This window comes from Momordica charantia (assembly GCF_013281855.1).
Source record: "Momordica charantia cultivar OHB3-1 chromosome 8 unlocalized genomic scaffold, Mcharantia_2.0 BLBB01000008.1, whole genome shotgun sequence".
NCBI classification, from domain to species: Eukaryota; Viridiplantae; Streptophyta; class Magnoliopsida; order Cucurbitales; family Cucurbitaceae; genus Momordica; species Momordica charantia.
In genome coordinates this window covers 18,360,001-18,384,462 of record NW_028275166.1, presented here as the reverse complement: position 1 = coordinate 18,384,462, position 24,462 = coordinate 18,360,001, and the positions used below count along the sequence as shown (strand labels likewise).

Genomic DNA, 24,462 nt, shown 5'->3' with positions numbered 1-24,462 from the left:
ACTCCCTTCATAAGGAACTTGAAGCCTGCATCACTGAAATCCTTTGCAAAGTTGTCGAAGTCAGGATGCTGGCGAAAGGTTTCCTCCAAGAGAACCCCGTTGGTAAGTTTGGACTCTGCCAACGCAAGTTTGGCCTGTAGATCTGCCATCTCGGAGTGGCAGTCTTGAAGTTTGCCTTCCAGGTCTTCTCGGAGGCGTCTGAGCTCGTCGTTCTCCTTCATCAAGGCAAATTTCTCCTTCTCGAGGCACTTTGCTACGGCATGCGCACCCCAGAGGTTGTCTAGGTGCCGGATGGCTTCAGCTTTGACACGTCTAAGCTCGGCCTTGTCGGTCTCGGAGGTAGATTTCAGCAGCTGGGCTTCAGCTCGGGCTTCTCTGAGCTCTCCTTCTAGAGCCACACAGCTTCCAGTGCAGCGGAAGAAGCCTCTCGCTCTTTCACAGTGAGAAGGTCGCGCCCTTCCAGCTCGGCCTTCACCAGGAATGCCGTTTGACAAGCCGCAGCGTGAGCCTACAGTGGTAAGCGGAAGAGGACAGAGTTAGCGCAAGAGGTAAGGCCCCAAGGACTTAGAAGGAGAGAGAAAGCAAGGTCGTACCTCGGCAGTGTTATCCAACAAGCACTGGATGGTCGAGCCCGGAGTGCTGACGAATTTTGAAGCTCTCCTCCAGCAGCGGTTGAAGCAAGAGCTCGAAATATCCATAGCTCTCTCCTACACCCAAGCACTGAAGGGTTCGATCTTGAACTTCATCTCGAGGTTGGAGGTACCGCCTATCCTGGCCTGAGGATCATCCACCAGATCCCCAAAAGGACTGACCTGCTCGCCACCACCCACTTCCCTAACCTCGTCCTGGAATGATAGGTCCTTCTTTTCTTCTTTTTGGACTTCTTGGGAGAAGCCCTCATCCGGACCTCCCTAAGGGGTGGGACTTCGAGGATCTCCTGATCCTGCGAGGCCCTCTCTGCGACTGCTCCCTCGTTCGAAGCAACCGCATTGTCAGCTTCGACCACCTCGACCTCAGCAGGAAGGTCGGCTATCGTGGGGCTGGGCGCCTCAGTGTTTCTGGTAGCCTTCTTAGCACTCGAGCGCTTGCGCTTCACGCTCTAGGAAAATCCACAAACCATGGCTGCAAAGGAAAGTAAATTGCAAGTTAGAAGCTAGGGATGCAAAAAGCGTCCGGTAAGGATGTAAACAAAGGTAACTCACCGAGTTCGGAGTATGGTCTATGAGCAGAAGGTGGGGGATAAGAGAGGGTTGTAGTCGAGTAGCTCTGAGGTGAGTAGAAGCTTATTTGTTACAAGGGTTCCAATCTGCTTACCACTCTTGAATCGATCTTTGAAATATTTCAAGGCGTTGAAGGTCGGCTCAGAGAGTTGGGGAATCGGTCGAACTGCAACTGAAATTGGCAGAAAAGCACGAGTTAGACCATGAAGAGGAAAAACCAAGAACAAGAAAAGTCTCGACCCGTTACCTAAGTTCCCAAACCTACGGGGGACGTTGTGGAAAGACAAGTCGGACTCGTTCTTGGCTAACCACGCTCTGGAGGCAAAGAACCATTTCTCGACCCACTTCTTTATTGAGGTTGGCCCTTTTAAAATACCTCCTGCGCCCTTCCGAATGCACAAGTAGTACCTCCTCGGCTTTTTGGAGATGCGCTTGACCTCGAAACAAGTTAAAAGCTGCTCGATGTCAAGGAGGTCAAGGTCGTCTACTTCTTTACATCTAAGCCAAAATAACACGGCAAGACCACAGACCACTCCCCATCCGTTGGGGGCCACTTGCGCAGGAGCTAGTCCAGTTCAGAACAGAAACTCCTGCACTAAGGGGTGAACTGGAAGATGAAACCCGTACTCAAACATTTTCAGGTAAAGGGTTACGCACCCATCTGGAGGATTGTCAGCTCTCTCACCTTCCTTGGGAAGCCTAAGGACGATGTCATCTGGAATACTATACTTCCTATGAAGAGGGCCGAGGTAATTCTCGGGCATCTGGGAAGGGTATTGTAAGCCTTGACCCAAGGTGGAAGTGTCACTATCGTCCCCTTCGTCATTAGAAAACCTAAAATTCTCTATCTCTTCCTCCTATAGTCTGATTCCGACCTACGTCACTAGATGGGCTACTAAGAGAGGAAGAACTAGGAAACTCCGACATGACACGAAAACTAAGAGGAGAAAATAAAAGACGAATTTAAAAGAACGCAACTGACCTAGAGCAAGAATTCCTATCTGATCAGGTCGGACTCCAAGATTTCATATACCGTAAAAAGTGGAAACAAAACCGTGGAGGTATTTATAGTAACCCGAAGTTTAATCTCAACCGCACACGTGTCCGAAAACGGACGTCATAGATCGGAAGAATTCCAAACGCCTTGTGTACTCGAGTGCGCGCCGCTCGCCGGTTCTACTTTCGAGATTCCCCAACAGCACAACTAATAAATTAAATAAATTGAATGCCCGAGTCACCACGTGGATTGGTCTGTCTGGAATAGTAGCAATGAAATTTCTCTGCCAGGTCGAGATCGAACCCGGTAGAGAGGGGGCCAATGTTTAGGGATAAAATATCCAATTGCCACGTGAAGGACAGAGATTGGTTGAAAACAAAAGAAATTGTTAAAAAGACCTGCCTAGTAAAATCTCTCCTCGGAACCTTTCGAGGAGAGAGATTCAACACTCCCAATTACGTTACAACTTCTAAAATATTCGAGCACGATATGCTAAAACTCGAGATTTTCGACCTCAAAACCGACCAAGGTAACTGCCTGTCGCGACCCCTGTCGGGACCTAAACTTATAAATAGAGGGTCCCTTTTCACCATCAGGTAAGGAATTTTCTTCTCGAACTTAATATTGAGTCCGAGCTACCTACTGACTTGAGCGTCGGAGATTTTACCCTTTGGAGCAGGTCTTCCCCATCTTTTAGGTCGAAGCTAGGATTGGGTTCGAGCTAAGTAACCGTTGTGCGAATTCTTGCATAAACAAAAATATTATCATTGAATTTTTGTTCTAAAAGTCTATCACATACACATTAACTCTAACAAACTTTTTTATCTTATTCTTATTGGTTAAATAGCAAGGGTATAAAGTGTTTATTAAGACTGAAAGGTAAATAAAACATCAGTAATATTCACTGATAATGGAGGTCTATTCCTTATGTACACACTTATACGTGTAACTAACACAACTGAAACGTAACAACTGTAATAACAAACTATTACTAAGTGATAGAATATAGTCTAATACTCCCCCTCAAGATGGGGCTAAAATATTAACAACACCCATCTTAAATAACAATGACTGAAAAGAAGTAACAGGGAGGAGTTTAGTAAAAATATCAGCCAACTGATGTTGTGACCGAATAGGCATCAACTTAACAAACCCAGCAGCAACTTTCTCCCGAATAAAATAGCAGTCGAGTTCAATATGTTTCGTACGTTCATAGAACATAGGATTGGTGGCAATGTGTATTGCAGCCTGCTTATCACAAAAGATAATAGCTTTTGGACCGAATCTGCAAATCACACAAAAGCTGAGTAAGCCAAATAAGCTCAGTGGTTGTAGAAGCCAACGCACGGTATTCGGCCTAGGATCTGGAAACCATGGTCTGTTTTTTCGCTTTCCATGATATAAGAGAAGACCCCAATAACACACAAAATCCGGTAGTACACTTGCGAGAATCAAGGCACGAAGCCCAATCTGAATCAGAGAAAGCCTGTAGCAGAAATGAGGAAGATGACTGTAACATAATACCTTGAGCCGGAGTACCCTTCAAGTAATGAAGGAGAAAGTGAACGGCCTGTAAATGAGACTGATGAGGTTGAGAGATGTATTGGCTAAGCTTGTGAACTGCATAAGATATATCAGGCCTAGAAACCGTGAGATATAGCAAATGCCCAATAAGACGCCTATATAAAGTAGGATCATTGAGCAATGGACCATCAGAAGCCTGTAATTTGATGTTAGGATCTATTGGAATAAGAGATGGCTTACAAGCAAGAAAGCCTGTATCCTCGAGTAGCTGCAAAGTGTACTGCCGTTGGGAAAGAAAAAGACCCTTGGCAGAGCGAGCCAATTCCAGACCCAAAAAATACTTCAGATAACCTAAGTCCTTGAGCTTAAATTTGTCATGAAGCATCACTTGTAAAGTCTCAATATCTGAAAAGGAAGTCCCTGTAACAATGATATCATCCATATAGACAAGTAATGCAATAAAGGAACTACGAGAACCCCATACAAACAGAGAGTAATCAGTTTTAGATGCAAAAACCAAGATGCAAGAGGGTTTGAGAAAATTTATCAGACCATTGTCTTGAAGCCTGTTTCAGTCCATAAATTGACTTATGCAAACGACAAACAAGTTGCTCCCCCTTAGGTGCAACCGAATGAGAATGTCGATATCCCAAGGGTAGATACATATAAACTTCCTCAAACATACGCCATGTAAAAAGGCATTATTGACATCCAATTGAACCAAAGGCCAATTTAAAGAGACCGCCACATGTAACAAAACTTTAACCGAAACAAGTTTGGCCACAGGAGAAAAGTTTTGAAACATAATCAAGACCTTCTTGTTGGGTGTATCCTTTCGCAACCAAGTGAGCCTTATAACGCTCAATGGAACCGTCAGATTTATGCTTCACCTTATAAACCCATTTACATCCAATTGAATGGTGAGACATAGGCAGAGAGACTACTGACCAAGTGCGATTTGTCTCCATAGCACAAAGTTCATCAAACATAGCATCACGTCAATGGGGATAATAGACTGCCTGATGGTAATACTGAGGTTCAGAGTGTAATGAAATATTAAGAAGAAAATTTATGAAGTCAGGCACTGCAACAATTATAACCTTCAATGTCAGTTGGTAAAATTATAACCTTCAATGTCAGTTGGTATTTTACAGATAACGATGGTTATAAAAAGCAGATCTACAATGTTAATTTTGAAAAAAACGGATGTTTAATGTTAGTTCAAAACCGACATCAATTATGGACATACAATGTCCGTTTCAAAGTGGCATCGAATGTCGAAAAATAAATAAATAAAAAATATTAAGGAGTTAAGGTACAATATCGGTTGAAAAACGACATCAAATATAAAAAAAATATTTAACTAAAAGATAATTGTACTCTATAATATCGAACATTAATGTCGATTCTTAACTTTTATTGAATATTTGGATACAATGTGATGTAACTATCGGTAACTACTTTAGTTAGCTTTGAGTTAGTTAGTTAGATAGTTAAGTTGTTAGTTCTTCCCATATCCCTTCAATATTTCCTATAAATAGCTGGTTATTTGTAACTTTTCCTACACTTGAATACAATTCTAGTTTTCTCTCAAAATTGCCTACACCAATTTGGTATCAGAGCAACCAATGTCCTTGGGTAATTGTCAATGGCGGGAAGAAAGAATGCTCCGGTAAGCGAAGATTCTTCACTCGGTGACAAAGAAGCGGAACCAACCACCGCTCTTTCTCCACGGTCATCAACCATTCGCTTGCTGATGGTTGAAGGAGCTGTTGAAAATTTACAGCGCAATGTGGTTGAGATTAAACAAATATTGAACGTTTTGGTAGACAAGATTGATGGCCTGCAGATACAACAAGAACAACCAAGAAAGAAGAATGGCAATGAGGTTCAAGAACAGGGGATTGCCTTGGATTGCGACACACAACACCAAGTGCCAAGAATGCTGAAAGATCCTGTTCCTTTGAAAGAATCTCATCCTGCTCTTCGTCAACATTCGGAACTAGCCCACAATCCGAACCAAGAACCTAACCCTTTCTAACCATCAAGAACCATACTATGCCCTTCCACCGTATCAAGAAAGACAGCAAGAACAGCGTGCGCGTCGTCGGTTTGATCACTACCTCGCCGACGACAATTCCCTGTAGATTCATCTAGTGATGAGGAGGATATGCCACTGTGGGGATGGCCGGCGACAGCAGCAATACAATCCTTATCAACCCCGCGAACCCAGTGAATACAAGATGAAAGTCGATCTTCCACCATTTGATGGCAGATTAGATATCGAAGGCTTTCTTGAATGGATCAAGAATGTAGAAAGTTTTTTTGAATACATGTTGATAAGAAAACAATAGCCAATTGGATCTAAGAACCCTTATGGTTATGCAAACCCCTAGATCACAAATGCTAAAACCCCCAAATCGAGATGATGTCAACCCAAGGAAGAAGTTAGAACGGATTTACCTTGATGATCAATATCAAGAGTAGAGAAAATTTGTTTCTAAACTCAAGATTCGAACCACTCCACAAGATAGCTTGATCAAGGCTACTTGAATGATTCTAGCATGCAATTCTAAAACACAAGAAATGCAAAGGAAAAGCTCATGGCTCAATAAGCTTAAATTTCATTATCTCAAAACTCAAATCTCAAATCTGTTTTTCCAGAGGAACAAGCTAGGCTATTTATAGCCTCCAAAACAACCCTTCGAGTAACCTAAAAGAATTGTAAAGGTTGTAACTCCCTACTACATCAATACCATAACCACCACTAACTCAAATGTAACTTAAAACACATACATGAAATGTTTAAAACTAAAAATACAATTAAACATGCTTTAAATCCTAGAATGAAACTCCTACACCATAAAACCAAGAAGTTGTAACCCTCCAAGAGTGAATGAACTGGATTTTGAACTACTTTGAAGTCTTGTTCATTTAATCCATCTTGAGTTTAACTTAGACTTCCATTAATGCATCTTGAGTTGGCCATAAATGAAACTAGATGCATTTAGTGCAACTCCAATTTGTTGTCAACTTGGACATAGGATTCTCCAACATCTTTCTTTAAATCTTGAGGACTAAGACACTTTGGTTCATATCATCCTCCCTGTTTTCAAAAGAATTCGTCCTCAAATCAAAAGAATCTCCTACATCAAATGGACGAAAATCAGCAGCATTGAATATGTAGTTTTCATCGAACTTGCCGTTGAGAGCACTCTTAAAATCATCAAATGTCAAATTTATAGCTCTACATGGGTTCCTCTTCAACTTCTTTCCAAAAGAAAAGCGATCCTTCCAATAGTGTCTCCAAACCCAATCACTCGGCTTGAACATTGTATACTTCCTTCCATGAATGAATTTGGAAGCAAATTGGGACTTTTGCTTCTCACGAGATGCTTCAGCCTTGTAAACCACATGTTGACTGTCATTTTGTACTTTGGAAGCAATCTTTGGTTCAATCTTCTCAATGAGTGTTCTAGCCTCCTGTAAAAACTCAAGGGAAACACTAGACCAACATGGTTTAAGCTCTCCCGTTAGATAACAAACGCCTTTGTACAAAAGATCAAGAATGTTTTGTTTGGAAAATAAAACATAGTTGACATCACAAACTTTTTCAAACAAGCTTACATTCTTGGCTTTTCTCTCATTTTTCTTTTTAGGCCACAGACTAATCTCATGCTTTTCTCTCACACAAGATTCTTTTTCAAACAATTCACATGCTTTTGTCTTGACCTCATGCGCCTTTTTCCCTAACTCACACACAACATCATATACGTCTTGAGGAGTAGGTGTTACAATAGTAGAAGTGTGGCACTAGGTCACAAACTATGTCTTCTTGAATTTGATCACATTCTACCTCAACAATAGGCTTAATGTTAGTTGGTAAACTAAAATTCTCTAAAGATAAATGAATCTTAGAAAGTGGTTTAGGTTTAGTATACCTTGTAGACTTCCTTTGGAGATGTTTCTCAATCTTTATGGCTATTTGCACCATCCCTTCTAAATCCTCATAAAATTGAAGATCAAGTCGTTCGGCAATTTCCTTCTTGAGTCCTCTTAAGAAACGAGCCATTGTAACTTCCTCATCCTCATAAAGATCAAGCTCCTCAAGCAACATTTGCATCTCCATGTAGTAAGCCTCCACGCTATTGCTACCTTGTCTCAAAGATCTCAACTTATAGAAACATTTGGGAACAAAATGCTCTCTCATTAAATACTTGAGAACATACCATGAGTTTATTGGACACTCAAAGTTCTTCCTCCTACTCAAAAACAATTTATCCCACCAAGTAATTGCATAATCTTGAAGTTGAGCAACAATGAGTTTTACCTTTACTTCCTCACTTAATGGGTAGTAATCAAAGACACATTCAACTTGCTGTTCCCATTGAATGTATTCCTTCGGGTTTGTACTTCCATGGAACATAGGAAGTTTAGGCTTGATGCTTCTCAATATAGGATCAACTTTATGAACTCCTCCTATATTTCTCCTTTGGACAGCATTGCAACATCCACCATGTTCCCTTCCTTCGACCTCCAAATACTCCTTATGGTGCATTGAATTATTCCTCCTCTTTTGCTTCAGATGGGTTGGTTGTCTTTCAATAGATTTGAGTCTCGAATCCAACCTTTGGAGCGTCTTTGTCAAATGCTCCATATTGTGGATAAATTTTGTAAAATTCTCTTGCTGAGACATGGCTGCAAAAGAAAACAAAGTAACAAAGAAAAACGGATCTCACAAGCACTCCCTCACGTGTTTACACTCGTAAAGGTATAGTCACTCCTGTTTTTACTCAAAACAACAACACTCTCAAGAAACTCACAATCTCACTCACATAAGCCAATGAGCAAAGTTTGCAACTTAAGTGGTTAGATATAACACACAAAGAAAACACTCAAATAACTTGATATAGGAGTAAATTCAAAACTCAAATTAGAAACAAGCTAAAGAAGAAAGTGACAGAATTGGAACATGATGATTAACATTGAACAAGAAGTTCAAAAGACCAGAAAATGTAACTCTTGAACAATTAGGCTATTTTGAGAATTTATGGAGTTTAATTTAGCCTTGACAACAGATATGAGTTACACAAGAAAAACATCATGAGAATTGAAAAACAAATTGCTGGAAATTAATTGAGACAATTGTAACCGCCAAAAATTTATGATTAACGGTTAGTGTGGAAATAAATCAAAACATAATTGATATGATTTATTACAACAGCTAGATTACAAAAATAGGCAATTTCAACAGCACAACTAGATCTAGCATGATTTGGAAGTACAAATGTAAAGAACAAAAAAAGAACACATGCTCTCGGGTATAGCATTTTATGTCAATTTCGACTTTCACCCAGAAGCACATTGAATCACAAGATGATCAATCATCAAGTAAACAAAACTAGAATAGGACAGAAGAAAATAAGTAGAAGAATAAATAGAAACATGATAGAAAAGAATAGTAACAGTTATTAGTATGTTATTTGAGTTTCAGTACCAGATCAAGAATTTAAGTAATTGATATAGGACAAAGTTGTAGATAAGACAGAGATCTACTGTAACGCCCCGCGTTACTCAGGTTAGCTTGCGTCGAGTTCCAGGAAATTTTTATAACAAAATAGATTTGATTAGTTATTTATTTATTAATTTCATTTTATTTTATTTGATTCATCAGTTATCTTTATTTAATTTAAGTGTGGCATCTAGGCTAGTGTGTATTGTTACAGAATTAGTGGTGAGTTAGGAGCGTGTAGTTATTTATCAAGTTATGGTTTAGTACGGATTCCGCTATGTGACATTTGTTTTGGGCCATTGGGCTATTTACGAAATTATATTATTGGCTTGTTTTAACAAGGAGGGGTTGGGTAAGTGGGCCTTAAACAAAAGGAAAAGAACCCAAGCCCAAAGGGGTTAAAGTGTTAAAACAAAGAAAAAAACCCTAGCCCTTGTTCTTCCCTCTTCTTCTTCCTCCCTTTCCCTCTCTTGTTGAAGCCGCCGGCCACCCCCCCCCCCCCACTCGGGTTCTTCTTCTCCGGCGAGCAACTCCGTTCAGGTGACGCGACGACAGCGGCGACATCGGAGCAGCAGGTGCAGCGTCGGGCTCGGGCAGCAGCAGACGGCGTCGGGCAGCGCAGCAGCAGCATCGGAGCAGCAGGCGGCGTCGGGCAGTGCAGCAGTAGCGTCAGGCGTCGGGCAGCAGCTGGCGCGGGCGTCGGGCAGCAGCAGGCGGCGGCGCGTGGTTTTGGGCAGCGGTTGGTGCGGCGGGGCGGCGCGTGGTGGTTGTTCACGGTGTGTTCCCTCGATCCGACAAACTCCAATGACTTGAATAGCTTAGATCCGAGAAGCCGGTAATTTTCTTTGACCCACCCTTGTTCGAAGTTAGATTTGGATTACCCACACCTAAACGAAATCGATTTGGAATACCCACACCTAAGCGAAATTGTTTTGTAGTAACGGACACCAAATCGAAGCCGTTGGAGGTCTTTTTGGGCGCTTCTCGCTGCTGTAAAAACGTGGACAGCGGTGTTTTGGGTGGTATCCGGTGATTAACTTCAGCCGTTCGAAGCCCGATTTACGCTACCCACCCCTTTGCAAGCTAGATCTAATTTTACCCACACCTACACGAAGTCGTTTTGCGGTAATGAGACCCGTTGAACCCTCTTAGAGTTGTTTTCGAAGGCTGAACAGTATATTTATGTTGCTGTATTTTTCTGTTTTTGTGCGTAGGTGTGAGTTCGACTCAAACTTAAGGATGTGGTTGAGTAAGTAGCACCAGGGGGCGAGTGCGTGCTTTATTTAGCGTTAACGGAATGGTTTTGATGCTGATTTTTTTGCTAAAATAATTTAAATGAGCATGTAGGATTGTTAGTTTTGATTTGTGAACTTCTAGTGATTTTTTTGCCATCTTTCTAGTATTGAACACTTGTGAGGAAACATGCTTTCTGTTCTTATTGTTGTAGGTGACTAGTAGATTCTAAATTGTTGTGGTTAGAAGTAACTGGCTCATGACGTTTTGCAAATATGTTGTTAATGAAATGCTCGCGTTGTTAAACTGATAATTTAGTTTATATTGTTTTAGTTGTGAGCTGTTGGGTGTGTCTTGTTTATTACAAGGAAAAGCATGCTTGTGAACTGTGCAGTGAATTGGAATGTGGGAAATTTACCTGTAGGTGGTCATGGAAGGGTTAGTGAAGTGGTGAAAGGGTGAAGGGTGAAGGGACGGGTTGGCAGTTCGGTAACTATGGGTATTCTGATCTGAAAATGCATATAAATTGCTTGGAGGTTCAAAGCCTTGAGTAGTGGCCTTGGGAATAAATGACAAGTCCGAACGTCAAATTTCTGTAAATGAGTATTGGGGTCTTGGGAATAAATGTCAGGGACCAATACGTTGGGAAGTCATCGGTACCTTGGGGATAAACGGCAAGGACCGGTGCACAGTTCAGGCCTTGGGAATAAATGGCAAGGCCGAACATCAAGTTTCTGTAGAGGAGTATTCAGGCCTTGGAGATAAATGTCAAGGATCAATGCGACTCGAGGAGTTAGGCTTGAAGGATTAAAGTAGAGTGGTGCTTGCGAAGTAGTGGTGCTAGGCCTTGGGAATAAATGGCAAGGTCGAACATCAAGTACTATAAAAGGAAGGGGGCGGTATCTTGGGGATAAATGTCAAGAGCCATCATGCCTCGAGAAGTTAAACGGGGAGTAACAGGGGGGGTGTAGAGGGAGGTTTAGTACTGTGGGACAAGGGCTATTGAATCATTGGTTGTAGTCTTGGTAGTTCCGACGCATGGTTGTTGTATGTAAATGTCAAGTTATTGTTCGCTATCTCTCGCTGTCTATTTAATTGCCTTGCTATCGTTTTATTTTATTTGCCGTGACTGTGAGCATGACTTTTGTGTTAGTTAGAAAGTGCTACTTACAGAGTACCTTTCGTACTCACCCCCCCCCCTTTTTTATCATTATCTGTTTTCAGGTGTGAACAGGGTCGACCGCGGTGATGATGTGGAGAGGGCTTGACCGAGGAGGGATCACTAGTCGAGTCAGTGAGGATAGAGGGAAGGGTCGTTTGGTACGAGTAGCGTTGGGATTTATGTTATTGTTAGGTGTGGACCGAGGAGAAATTTTGTATTCTTTATAACTACTTTATTTTGTTATGGATGTTGCTGGTAAACGCATCACTGTTGTCGTTGGAGTTTAGGTGTACGGTTGTTTTATTTATATTTAAGAATTTTAGCCACTGAGGCGGATATGAGATGTCTTTGTTTTTAAATTGCCCATGGAGAGTGAAGTTTTGACAGTTTATAAAATTGATATTTCTGGTGGAACGTATGGGAGTCGAAGCTTTATTTCATTTAAATTATTTCCCAGGGAGTTGATTATCTCGTGTTTAGAGTTAAGGCTAGCCGGGTGAATTATTTAGCTCGTGCAAACTGATGTTTCTTAAAGGGGCATGCCTGGGCTCAGAAAGGTACCTGAGCCTCGTTAGACTCAGAGGAAGTGTAAGGTGGATCTTACAGAAAGAAGTCCCCCCAGCGATTTGAAATTCGAGTTATTTCACCGGATCATAAAGAAAGGGAATTTATTCTGCGACCGATGTGACCGAAGACAGAGATGAATGTGGACGGATTGAGCCAATGTTTTCCAAAATTCCAATACGAGCAGTAGAGATTGAAAAAGTGTCTACGAAATTTAGCGACGAATCTTCTTCAGATGCCGAAGAAGAAGAGCGTTGCCTAGGATGGTATATAACATCTTGGGACGTTACATCTATAAACTCATAGAAGACAACAAGACGAAAAGAAGAATGAAAATGACACTGTTTTTATATTTTTAGATACGTGGACAGAATGGAACGAGATGAACAATAAGAACAAAAATTTCAAAACAAAGAACAAGAAGAGCAATACGAAAACGGAAACATATATCCGATCTAGAGCCTAGTGCTCTGATACCAAATGATAAGAAAACAATAGCTAATTGGATCTAAGAACCCTTATGGTTATGCAAACCCCTAGATCACAAATGCTAAAACCCCCAAATCGAGATGATGTCAACCCAAGGAAGAAGTTAGAACGGATTTACCTTGATGATCAATATCAAGAGTAGAGAAAACTTGTTTCTAAACTCAAGATTCGAACCACTCCACAAGATAGCTTGATCAAGGCTACTTGAATGATTCTAGTATGCAATTCTAAAACACAAGAAATGCAAAGGAAAAGCTCATGGCTCAATAAGCTTAAATTTCATTATCTCAAAACTCAAATCTCAAATATGTTTTTCCAAAGGAACAAGCTAGGCTATTTATAGCCTCCAAAACAACCCTTCCAGTAACCTAAAAGAATTGTAAAGGTTGTAACTCCCTACTACATCAATACCATAACCACCACTAACTCAAATGTAACTTAAAACACATAAATGAAATGTTTAAAACTGAAAATACAATTAAACATGCTTTAAATCCGAGAATGAAACTCCTTCACCATAAAACCAAGAAGTTGTAACCCTCCAAGAGTGAATGAACTGGATTTTGAACTACTTTGAAGTCTTGTTCATTTAATCCATCTTGAGTTTAACTTAGACTTCCATTAATGCATCTTGAGTTGGCCATAAATGAAACTAGATGCATTTAGTGCAACTCCAATTTGTTGTCAACTTGGACATAGGATTCTCCAACATCTTTCTTTAAATCTTGAGGACTAAGACACTTTGGTTCATATCACATGTCGACTCCAGATCATATGAAGGTAAAATTAGTGGCGCTAAAATTGAAAGGAGGGGCTTCCGCTTGGTGGGAACAATTGGGCACCAACAGGCAACGTTTTAGGAAGGTGCCTATCCGCGCTTAGGAGAGGATGAAGAAGCTCATGCGTGTCAGGTTTTTACCCATCAATTTTGAGCAAATCTTATACAATCAATACCAAAATTGTAAACAGGGCACACGATCTATAGCCGACTACACCGAGGAATTCCATAGGTTGGGAGCAAGAACTAATCTTGAAGAGTCCGATCAATACCAAGTGGCTCGTTTATTAGTGGTCATCGGATAGACATCAAAGAAAAGCTTCAGTTCCAACCAATTGGATATCTTGATGAAGCCATTGCCACTGCCATAACCGTGGAGGAACAACAAGCTAATCGGTTTAGGGTACAATACCAACGCAGAACACTAGGAGACGTTCCAATTGGTTCTTCTAAAAAAGGTACATTCTCCTTTGATAAAACAACACCCAGTTCTGCCTCCACTTCCAAAGGTAAAGGATCTGAGGATACCAAACCTACTAACCAACCTATCAAGAAGACATCCAATGTTTACAATAAACCCACATTGGGAAAATGTTTTCGCTGTGGGCAAGTGGGCCATTTATCCAATGAATGTCCACAGCGTAAAATGGTTAACTTTGTGGAAGATGACCAAGATTTGGGTGAGTCTTGTGGTCATGACTCCGACGGTGATGTTGCCTACCTTGAACCCGATGAAGGAGATCAAATTTCTTGTGTGTTGGAAAGAATTTTACTTACCCCTAAGATACAACCTACGCCACAACGACACTCCTTATTCCGCACACGATGTACTGTCAATGGTAAGGTTTGTACTATTATCATTGACAATGGTAGTACTGAAAATGTCGTTTCAAGTAAGCTGGTTTCAAGCTTAAACCTCTAAGTTTCCCCCCACCCCACGCCATACAAGATCAGTTGGATCTGAAAAGGTGGTGAGGCCCTTGTTAATACCCTGTGTACCATTATCCATTGGGACAAGCTACAAGGATCAAATTACATGTGACATCCTCGATATGGATGTTTGTCACATCCTTTTGGGACGTCCTTGGCAATTTGATACTCAGGCCATCTATAGGGGTCGTGAAAACACATATGAATTTACATGGATGGGGAATACAGTGGTCCTACTCCCTCTAACCAGCCTTACAAATTAAAAAAATGTGGACAAAGGCAATCTTTTCCACATTTGCAATGCAAAACAACTTCTGTTACAACAATTTACTCCTATTTTGAGTTTGATAATAAAAAGTTTTGATAGTTCAGATACTATTACTACCTCTACTATACCACCGGAGGTTGACCAACTCTTATCCACCTTTCCTGACCTCCTTAATCCACCGGATTCTTTACCTCCAATGAGGGACATTCAACATCACATTGATCTCATTTCAGGTGCCACATTACCCAACTTACCACATTATCGCATGAATCCAAACGAATACAAAATTTTACATGACCAAGTGGCGGAATTATTAGCCAAAGGCCATATCAAACCTAGTTTAAGCCCTTGTGCTGTCCCAGCACTCCTTACGCCCAAAAAAGATGGATCTTGGCGGATCTGTGTGGATAGCCGGGCCATCAACAAGATTACTATCAAATACCGGTTTCCTATCCCTCGCATCAATGATCTCCTTGATCAATTAAGGGGTGCCAACTTCTTTTCTAAAGTGGATCTCTGTAGTGGATACCACCAAATCAAAATTCGTCCAAGAGACGAATAGAAAACAGCTTTCAAAACAAACGAAGGGCTATTCGAATGGTTAGTCATGCCATTCGGTTTATCCAACACACCAAGCACTTTCATGCGCCTAATGCATCAGGTACTTCTTCCTTTTTTACACAAATTTATAGTTGTCTACTTTGATGACATCTTAGTCTATAGTAAAACAAGAAGTGACCACATTACACACTTAGAAACTCTGTTTTCAGCCCTACACCACAATAAACTGGTCATAAATATCAAAAAATCTAGTTTCAAAAATCTCTTTTCTAGGGTTTATAATTAGTCAGTAGGGGTTAAAAATGGATCCAACCAAAATTAAGGCTATATTTGATTGGCCTGAACCTCATTCTATAAAGGCATCCAATGCTTCCTCGGATTAGCTTCTTTTTACAGAAAATTTATTAAGAACTTTAGCACTATCACGGCCCCCTCACTGATTGCCTAAAAAAGGGCAACTTCCAGTGGTCTCAAGCTCAAAAATAGAGTTTCCTACATTTGAAACAGAAATTGACAAACAGACCCGTTTTGAAACTACCAGACTTCACCCAACCCTTTAAGGTAGCCGTAGAAGCTTCTGGGGTTGGTATTGGAGCTGTTTTATCACAAAATCAACATCCAATTGAGTACTTTAGTGAGAAATTAAGCCTCTCTCGCCAAAATTGGAGTACATACGAGCAAGAATTATATGCCCTTGTTCGAGCCCTTAAACAATGGGAGCACTACTTGCTTAGCCACGAATTTATCTTATTTACTGACCATTTCTCTTTAAAGTTCCTTCACACACAGAAATCTATCAGCCGCATGCACGCTAGATGGCTGTCCTTTTTACAGCGGTTTGATTTTGTTATCAAGCACAAGGATGGTACCCTTAATAAGGCAGCTGATGCCCTTAATAGGAAACATTCTCTTCTCACAATTTTACAAAGTGAAGTTACTGCTTTTTCGGCCTTACCTACAACTTACCAAACTGATCAAGATTTTGAAAAAATATGGACTCAGTGTCAGCAACACAAACATACAGGAGAATTTCATATCCTAGATGGGTATCTTTTTAAAGGGGATCAACTCTGTATCCCTCATACATCCCTAAGAGAAGCCCTGATTAAAGAGCTACATGCGGGAGGTTTGGCCGATCACTTTAGCCTAGACAAAACACTAACCCTAGTGGGAGCATGCTTCTTTTGGCCTCAACTACGAAAAGACGTCTTTAGCTATGTCTCCAAGTGTTTCATTTGTCAAACTAATAATGGGACAAAACAAAACACTCGTCTTTATATACCTTTACCTACACCAAAAAATATTTGGGAAGATCTATCTATGGACTTTGTCCTTGGATTACCCCATACTCAAAGAGGTTATGATTCAGTGTTAGTGGTTGTGAACCGATTCAGCAAAATGGCCCATTTTTTGGCTTGTAAGAAAACATCAGATGCCGTATATGTGGCAAATTTATTCTTTAGGGAAATCGTCCGCTTACATGGCATACCAAAGACCATAGTGTCAGATAGGGACATCAATTTCCTTAGTCACTTTTGGAAGACACTTTGGCGCAAATTCGATACTTCACTAAAATACAGCACAACAAACCATCCACAAACGGATGGTCAAACGGAAGTCACAAATCGGACTCTCGGCAATCTCATACGCTGTATTTGTAGTGATAGACCAAAGCAATGGGATCTGGCCCTAGCACAAGTAGAATTTGCTTTCAACCACATGCAAAACTGGACCACAAGGAAGTCCCCCTTTGAAGTGGTTTATACTAGTCTCCCAAAACTAATAGTAGACCTCGCTAATATTCCTCTTTCTGTTGATTTCAGTTTAGAAGCTGAACAAATGGCCGAAAGGATTCAACAATTACATGAAGAAGTTCACCAACATATTGAAACGACAAACGCAAAGTACAAGCAACAGGCTGACAAAAAAGAGGCTAGACCAAGAGTTCAAAGAAGGAGATTTGGTCATGATACACTTAACTAAAGGAAGGCTGCCTTCTGGTACAGCACACAAGTTACTGAAGAAAAAATGGGGACCTTTTGTGATATTACAAAAGTATGGCCCAAATGTTTACAAAATCCAGCTACCTCCAGATTTCAATATTAGCACTATCTTCAATGTGGCAGATATATATCCATATGCAGCCCCAGATTCTTTTACATTGGCTTCTTAACTCGAGGTCGAGTTTTTTTAGAGGGAGGGAAAATTGATGTAACTATCGGTAACTACTTTAGTTAGCTTTGAGTTAGTTAGTTAGTTAGATAGTTAAGTTGTTAGTTCTTCCCATATCCCTTGAATATTTCCTATAAATAGGTGGTTATTTGTAACTTTTCCTACACTTGAATACAATTCTAATTTTCTCTCAAAATTGCCTACACCACAATGTCATTTGAACAGTGACGTCAAATGTCGCTTTGCGATTTTCAGGTAGATTAATCTTAATTCTTGAGATTCTCGTCTTGAAATTTATTTTCTTTACTTTGTTGTGTTGTGTTTGTTATGATTTTTTTTATTTGCTTTTAGGTGGTTCGATAAATGTTATTTTATTTTACTCATTTAGGATATATTTTAACTTAGTTTAATTTTTTCTCTCGGATCTCGTCTAAGAAATCGATAGGTTTGTTATTGAAAAGGAAATTTTAGAATTTCAAAAACCCTTAGTTTTTTTTTAAATAAAGGAGAAATTGTTCGTTTGAATTAAAAAAAAAAAAAAAAAGAGTAAACCCTAGCTCTTCTTTTCCTTTCTACTCCCCCCTCCAAGCCGCCACTCCTTTTTTTTTTTCATGAAACCAGCAACCTCCCCGGTGAAGCCACAAACTGGCTCTCTCACCGACTCAGCACGACGAGAGGTGGGCTTCGACAGCGTAACATCCGCGACTCTGACGACACCTGTGGCAGCGGTTTCTTCAACAGCACACCCATCATTCTCCATCAATTTCTACAGTAGCATGACACCACCACGTGAAGCGACACCGGTGCTGGCACTGAGCAGCTAGAAAACCGACTCCCTGCAGTAGTCAAATACAGCTAGACCCAGGGCGCCATTCCCCTTTGGCGATTTCTACAGCAACTTGTGGCGGTTCCCTCCGGAAATGCTCAATTTGTTACCCGCTGCCTTTGAGCAATGACCCAGCCTAGAAATTTTCTTTTGTTTGCATTCGACATCGACCCATCCAACACCCGTCAGTTTTTTATGCGGCCAGTGGGTAACGACCCATTTGCTTCATTACTCTTCCATGCATTTAAACCTCAACACATTGTGCTAGTAATATTTTAAATTATTTTATTAGTGTTAGTTGCTAATAAAACATTTTTCAAGGAAACAATTGGTAGAAAAATTTTAGAACGGGCATATTCGAGAGAAAATTGGTATGTAAAGGAAAAAAAATCCAAGATAACCCAAATAAAAGTAAAATGGACTTTTCTTCATCTCGGCTTCCAGAAACATGGAAGCTTATGGACTCTTAATACATATCTAAATAATTGATAGGACCTCAATGCGCTTAGATTGACCGGATTAGTTATTAAACTCATCATTGGAAGCTATTCTTGCTTTAAAAAGTAAGTTCTTTGGTCCTAAATTTTATTAGATATAATAGTTTGAGTTTTGGGATGGCCAAAAGAGTAGCAAGTGACAAGCATGTTGTATCAACATATTTGATTTATCAACTGTTTGATCATTTATCTTTCTTCCTTTCAATATTATTAATTTATATCTCCTTGTTAACCAAAACAAAAAAAATTATCTCTCTATTCTAAATTTTCATTAGTCATTTGTCATTGGCTATATTCATTTTCCTCAATTATATATTAGAAAATTATATCTACATAGTTGGTCTATTTGAAACTTCATTGAGGATCCTTTCAAGAGGGAAGGGAGTGAGTAAAACCAATTATCCTATTGACAACCTCACTCACCTCCCTCTTTTCCATCTTTTTTATTTCTATTTTTTAAATAACACTTAACTAATGCAAATCTATCTCATAGATTTAACAAACTCCACATCTCATAAAACTACTCCATACTAACAAATTAATGAACCTATTTACTAAATTGTTTTCTTACTTGCAGATGAAGTGGTTTGGCAATCAAGCTCTTACTTTGGTGGAGATGTGTTAAAAGAAGTTGATTTGGATTCAATGATAAGACAGTAAGATACTTCTCTTTTTTAACTGAACTAGTCTATACCATTTACTTATTACATGGTTGTCATTTGTCCATGCGGTTAATGCTTAGGGAATGGTTGATATTTTGATTAATAATGTAGGTATCTATAATTTTTTTTAAACATTCTCAAGATTCGTGGTATTTTTACTTATGTTGTTTTTTTTTTCCAATTACTTTAAAAGAAATAAGGAATTGCTCATGATGGTTTATAGGTGAGAATGAAGACAGTTCAGTGGCAGGAGGTGATAATTGATTTGAATCGTACTGGTGTTTATCTCTGTACTCGGAACAAAGAGTCTGTGATTCAAGTATCTGTTCTTGACTAGAGTTTGTTCCTTTTTGCCGGCAGAATCCAATATTATGATAAAAACGAAGAAGGTAAACTCAATTTCGTATTTTCCAAATTAGAAATAGACAGTTGAGCTAGAGAATTTTCTGTAACTTATTATCAAGGTATGTCTACATATTCTTAATCTCTTTCATTGGTACTAATACAAAGGTTGTTTTCTCTGTCTCTCATATTTTGAACTCTGATGCTACTACTACTAATAGATGTGAAGCAAGATGTAGCACCAAGGTCAATTTCTCTTTCTTATTATTACTCCATTTTCATTTTTTTTATCTCTTCTTTTCGAAGTTGGTCATTATTCAGACTTATAAATTTTAGACACCTTCGTTTATGTTTTTATGAAATTCAAATACAATAACAATCTCGAAAAAGTTAAAATTTAACTTTGCTTATCGTCTCTTCTACCAATATCTCATTTTATTTTTCTTATAATTATATTTATATGTAACTTAAAGTCTTTGGATTTCTACCTTTTAGCCTTTGTCTTTTAGCTCCCTCTCTTTTAAAATTGTGTTACTATTTTTCTAATAAGTTTAAAAATTTATTATTTCTTTTATGTGTAGGTCCACGCCAACCAAGATCAGTTGAGTGTGGATATTATGTCAGGAAGTACATCCGACAAATAATGCATAATCTAGACACTCCAATTACTAATCTTGTATATCTTTCATGCAAACTCAAGATACAATTCTACTTTGTGTATTCTTTTTATATTTGAAATACTTGCATTATCTATCATTTTTTACAACTAATTCAATTCAAAAAAGATGCATACTCAAATCAAACTTGATGAGGTACGAGATGAATAGGTTAGGGATTTGTTGCAAACTATACGTAGTTGGGCAAACATAGTAAATATAGTTTTGATTACTTTTGTTTTTAATATGTAAAGCCTTGAAGCATTTATACATTTCAATTAGTTATCGTTGTATTAGTGAGCTAGTTGACATTATGCTCATTTTGTTTGTGTATTAACTTTTTAATGAAGCATATTATGCTGACTTAATGAAAGGGGAGACTAATTTATGAAATTTATGTGTAAATGTTGTGAATATTGCTAAATTTTATTAGAAGAGAACCGATGTGCGTTGTGGTTGTTGAATTCTATTAAAGATTTATATTATAATTTGAGATAGATTGTTATTAAGTTGGAAGTGTTATGTGTGTGAACTATTGGAATTTGATTGTTTTTGTGTTGTGATGGTTTGGTTATGTGTTGGAGCTTACAACAGTATTGGTATTAGATAGCTCAATTGTGTAGTGGATCGCTAAAAGTACTCATTATTGTTGGCTGTGTTGCCCTAAACTCGTAGTTTGTATTTATGTAAAAACAAATGATATTCAATAAAGTTTTATTCAATCAATTTGTTGTTGAATTCATAGCATTGCATTATCCAAAATCCAATAAACTAAACATCCAAGGTTATTATCATGTAACCGGGACAGTATATCTATTGGGTATATATTTGATGTACTGGGTATATATTTGATATATCTATGATATACTAGGTATATATTTGATATACTTCTGATACACAAGTGGATAATGTCCCGGGAATAATCTAAAGGGTCTATAGTATATGGATAAGCCTGGATACCTTATCCTGGCAACACTATAGATACGGTCCACTTTGTAAATGTTATAGACGACTCGATCCAGGTCTTTCGTGTGGAGATATGCAAATGGGGGTATCCTATACAATGAGTTTGTATAAGACCGGATCGCGAAATAGCCAATCTTTAGATGTAACACCGTTAACTAACAGATTGCTATTTCTTAGGATGACCAAGCAACTCATTCTCAATCTTGAGTGAGTTATGGACTCCTGCCCATGAGGGCTCCTCCTTTGATCTGTATGGGTGAGAGTGGCCCGAGTCGCCGACTCAATATTCCTATCATTTTGGGGACGAGACCGAGTGGGGAGTTGGGAACGTAACTTCACACGATGAAATTCACTTCTCCCCGACTCTAGGGAGTAGATTAGTGTTCTTTTAAATGCTGACTCCGAGACTTGAACAAGGGGCCCCACCCTCTCAATGGCCCGAGAGGGACTTTCGGTTATTGGTCGCACCATAATCGGGTTGTTCATTAGAGGAGCAGTGGTATTTAAAGAGTTAGATGTAACTCAGGAGTAAAACGGTAATTTGACCCAGCTTGAGTTACGAGCACTCGTGAAGGATTGACTTGTCATTAATGGTCGTATATCCATAGACACGAAAACATTCAGTGAGAAAAGTGCAACTGCGGGTCTTTAGTGGGGTGACCCGTAGTTAACGAATGTTGATTAACTCTGTCAATGAGTTTGATCGATTAATCTTGTATCGTTGGAGCTTCTGATCTGTAGGTCTATTAGGTCCCCTTGCTAGCTCACAACGGTTAAAACGAGAATCAAGTTTTTGGAAAATTTTGAAATGTTCAAATTGCTCACGGGATTATATGTATATTGATACATTATAATATATAGTTAATTCTAAATTAAAACTATTCATTATGAGAGAAATTATTTGAATGAGATTCAAATCAAATATTATATGATTCATATTAAAACTATATGTTAAAAATAATGTGCATAAGATGTACATTACAACTATAGGTTATATGAGAGAAATGCTTTAGAATATGATTCTAATTTTGTAATAAATAATTAAGTGTTAATTATTTATTTGATTTATATATATATGTTAATTAATTGTTAATTGGATTAATAATTAATAATTATTTATTAATTAATATGATTAATTAATAAATTATACATATATATTAATATTAATAATTAATTAATATTTAACCCCCTACATTCTAGCAAGGGAGTGGGGAGTTTTATGATGTGGGGTAACTCCCCACGTCATAAGGTTGATTTTGTTTTGCAGAAAGGTTCTGTTTAGTACAGAATAGAAGAACTCCCAATAGATCTCTCTCAAGCTCCCTCTCAATTCTCCTACTTGTTCCAAACAAAAGCTCCTACAAGCACGATGTCATACCCAGAGAATAGCACGAAAGATCATTTTGGTGGTGTTCGGGAGATTAAATCGTTGAAGAAGACTTCTTCAAAGATAAGGGAAAACATTTTCCCTTGTATTTCACATTTTTCATTATTGGTTTCGTTCTTCTAAAATTCATGAACGAAGATCATTGTTTCCACTGCGGGATTCACATCCCATCAATTATTGTATTATTTATTATATTTTTGGAAATAATTTGATATAAGTTATATAGGTACTTTCATATGGTACAAACAAGATTTTATTAATATTTTTTTTTCCCATTTTTGTAAAAACAATGTCAGTTTAGAACTGACATCATAACAAACCTTCATTGTAAATATGCATTAATATTCAATGCAAACAATGTCAGTTACCAAGGAATAATGTCGGTCATTGCAATGTCAGTTAACGACTGACATTGTCCGGATAAACAATGTCAGTTGAGAATCGACATCATATACTAACCAACATTGTAGCCTACGATGACACGCAATTCCATGTCAATTGAAAATCGACATTGTAACCCTACAATGTCATTACTTTGATGTTAGTTCACAACCGACATCGTTTAAGAACCGACATCATTGGCTACGATGACACGCGATTCGATGTTGGTTGCGGAATCGACATAGTATATATATGATGCCAGTTTTAAACTAACATAAAAGATCAATTTTGTTGTAGTGAGGAGAAAGCCGATGATAAGAGATGTAGATCTGTAAAGGGTACTTGGATTTCAAAATGGAAGAGGGACTAGTGGATGTAAGCAAGTTGCAATGAAAATCCTGAAGATAGGTGGGAGGCTTGCTCACACGAGGTGATTTTCGAAGAGCAAGTTGAGTGGATAGCTGTATAGGCAACAAGTCAGGAGAAGTGGGTTGGATAGGATGAATAGGTTGTATAGATGGATTAGGTAATATGTCAGGAGATGGAGTAGGTTGAATAGTAGAGGCTGAATAGCTGTATTATCAACATCAGTGACACTGGGAGAAGAGGGACAACCAACATAATCAAAGGATTTAGGAATAACAAGATTTGGGAAAGGATCAACAATATTATTAGAAAGAGTAATGTTGTGAAAAGGAAAAATGTCTCATGGAAAACTATATCTCTAGAGATGAAAAATCTCTTAGGCTCAATATCATATAAACGATATCCTTTCATTCTAGGAGGATATCTAATAAAGACTACTGGGATGGCACGGGGATGGAATTTGGAGCGATGAACAGGTAAAGAGGATGCAAAGCATAAACATCCAAACACACGAAGAGATGTATAATCAACAGACAGTCCATATAAACGTTGAAAAGGGGTTTGCCAACCTAAAACCTTAGAAGGAGTTCTGTTAATAAAAAATGCAGCAGTCAAGATGATACGAATCAATTTGTGACCAATTACAAGAAGCAAAGCAAAGAAGATTCAAGAGGCTTTCATATTATATCTTCAAAGGCTAGCTAATGCACACGAGGAGACAAAGATTTCTGAGGCCAAAATTCTTTACAATGTTAATTTAATGAGTCAAGAAGAGAATGGAGCAAAGATGGCACGGGAAAAGTTGTCTATTTTGATAGATGGCACGGAGGACAAAAAAAGTGTGCAGATTTGTGAACAGGTGCCTTTGCAGATTGCACCTCTTAGGAGTTTGTGATGTCAAAGCTTGTCAAATCTCATCCAAACGTAAAGCGCCTCCTACATGTGATTTCCAAGACAATTTAAAGCAAT

The 24,462-nt window shown here is 38.9% G+C and overlaps 2 long non-coding RNA genes across 3 annotated transcripts; both read left to right on the top strand.

Annotated features, from left to right (window-relative positions):
- The first annotated feature begins 9,718 nt into the window (after positions 1-9,718).
- Positions 9,719-12,056, top strand: LOC148209695 (uncharacterized). The gene is made up of 4 exons (XR_015793025.1): positions 9,719-10,088; positions 10,192-10,378; positions 10,468-10,502; positions 11,711-12,056. It is a non-coding gene; the product is annotated as an uncharacterized LOC148209695 (long non-coding RNA).
- A 5,945-nt stretch (positions 12,057-18,001) lies between these two features.
- Positions 18,002-20,832, top strand: LOC148209694 (uncharacterized). 2 transcript variants are annotated; one of them, XR_015793082.1, is made up of 5 exons: positions 18,002-18,444; positions 19,311-19,389; positions 19,619-19,784; positions 19,959-19,983; positions 20,319-20,832. It is a non-coding gene; the product is annotated as an uncharacterized LOC148209694 (long non-coding RNA). The 2 variants fall into 2 exon arrangements; XR_015793081.1 differs by having other exon boundaries at positions 19,619-19,983.
- Positions 20,833-24,462: the final 3,630 nt, after the last annotated feature.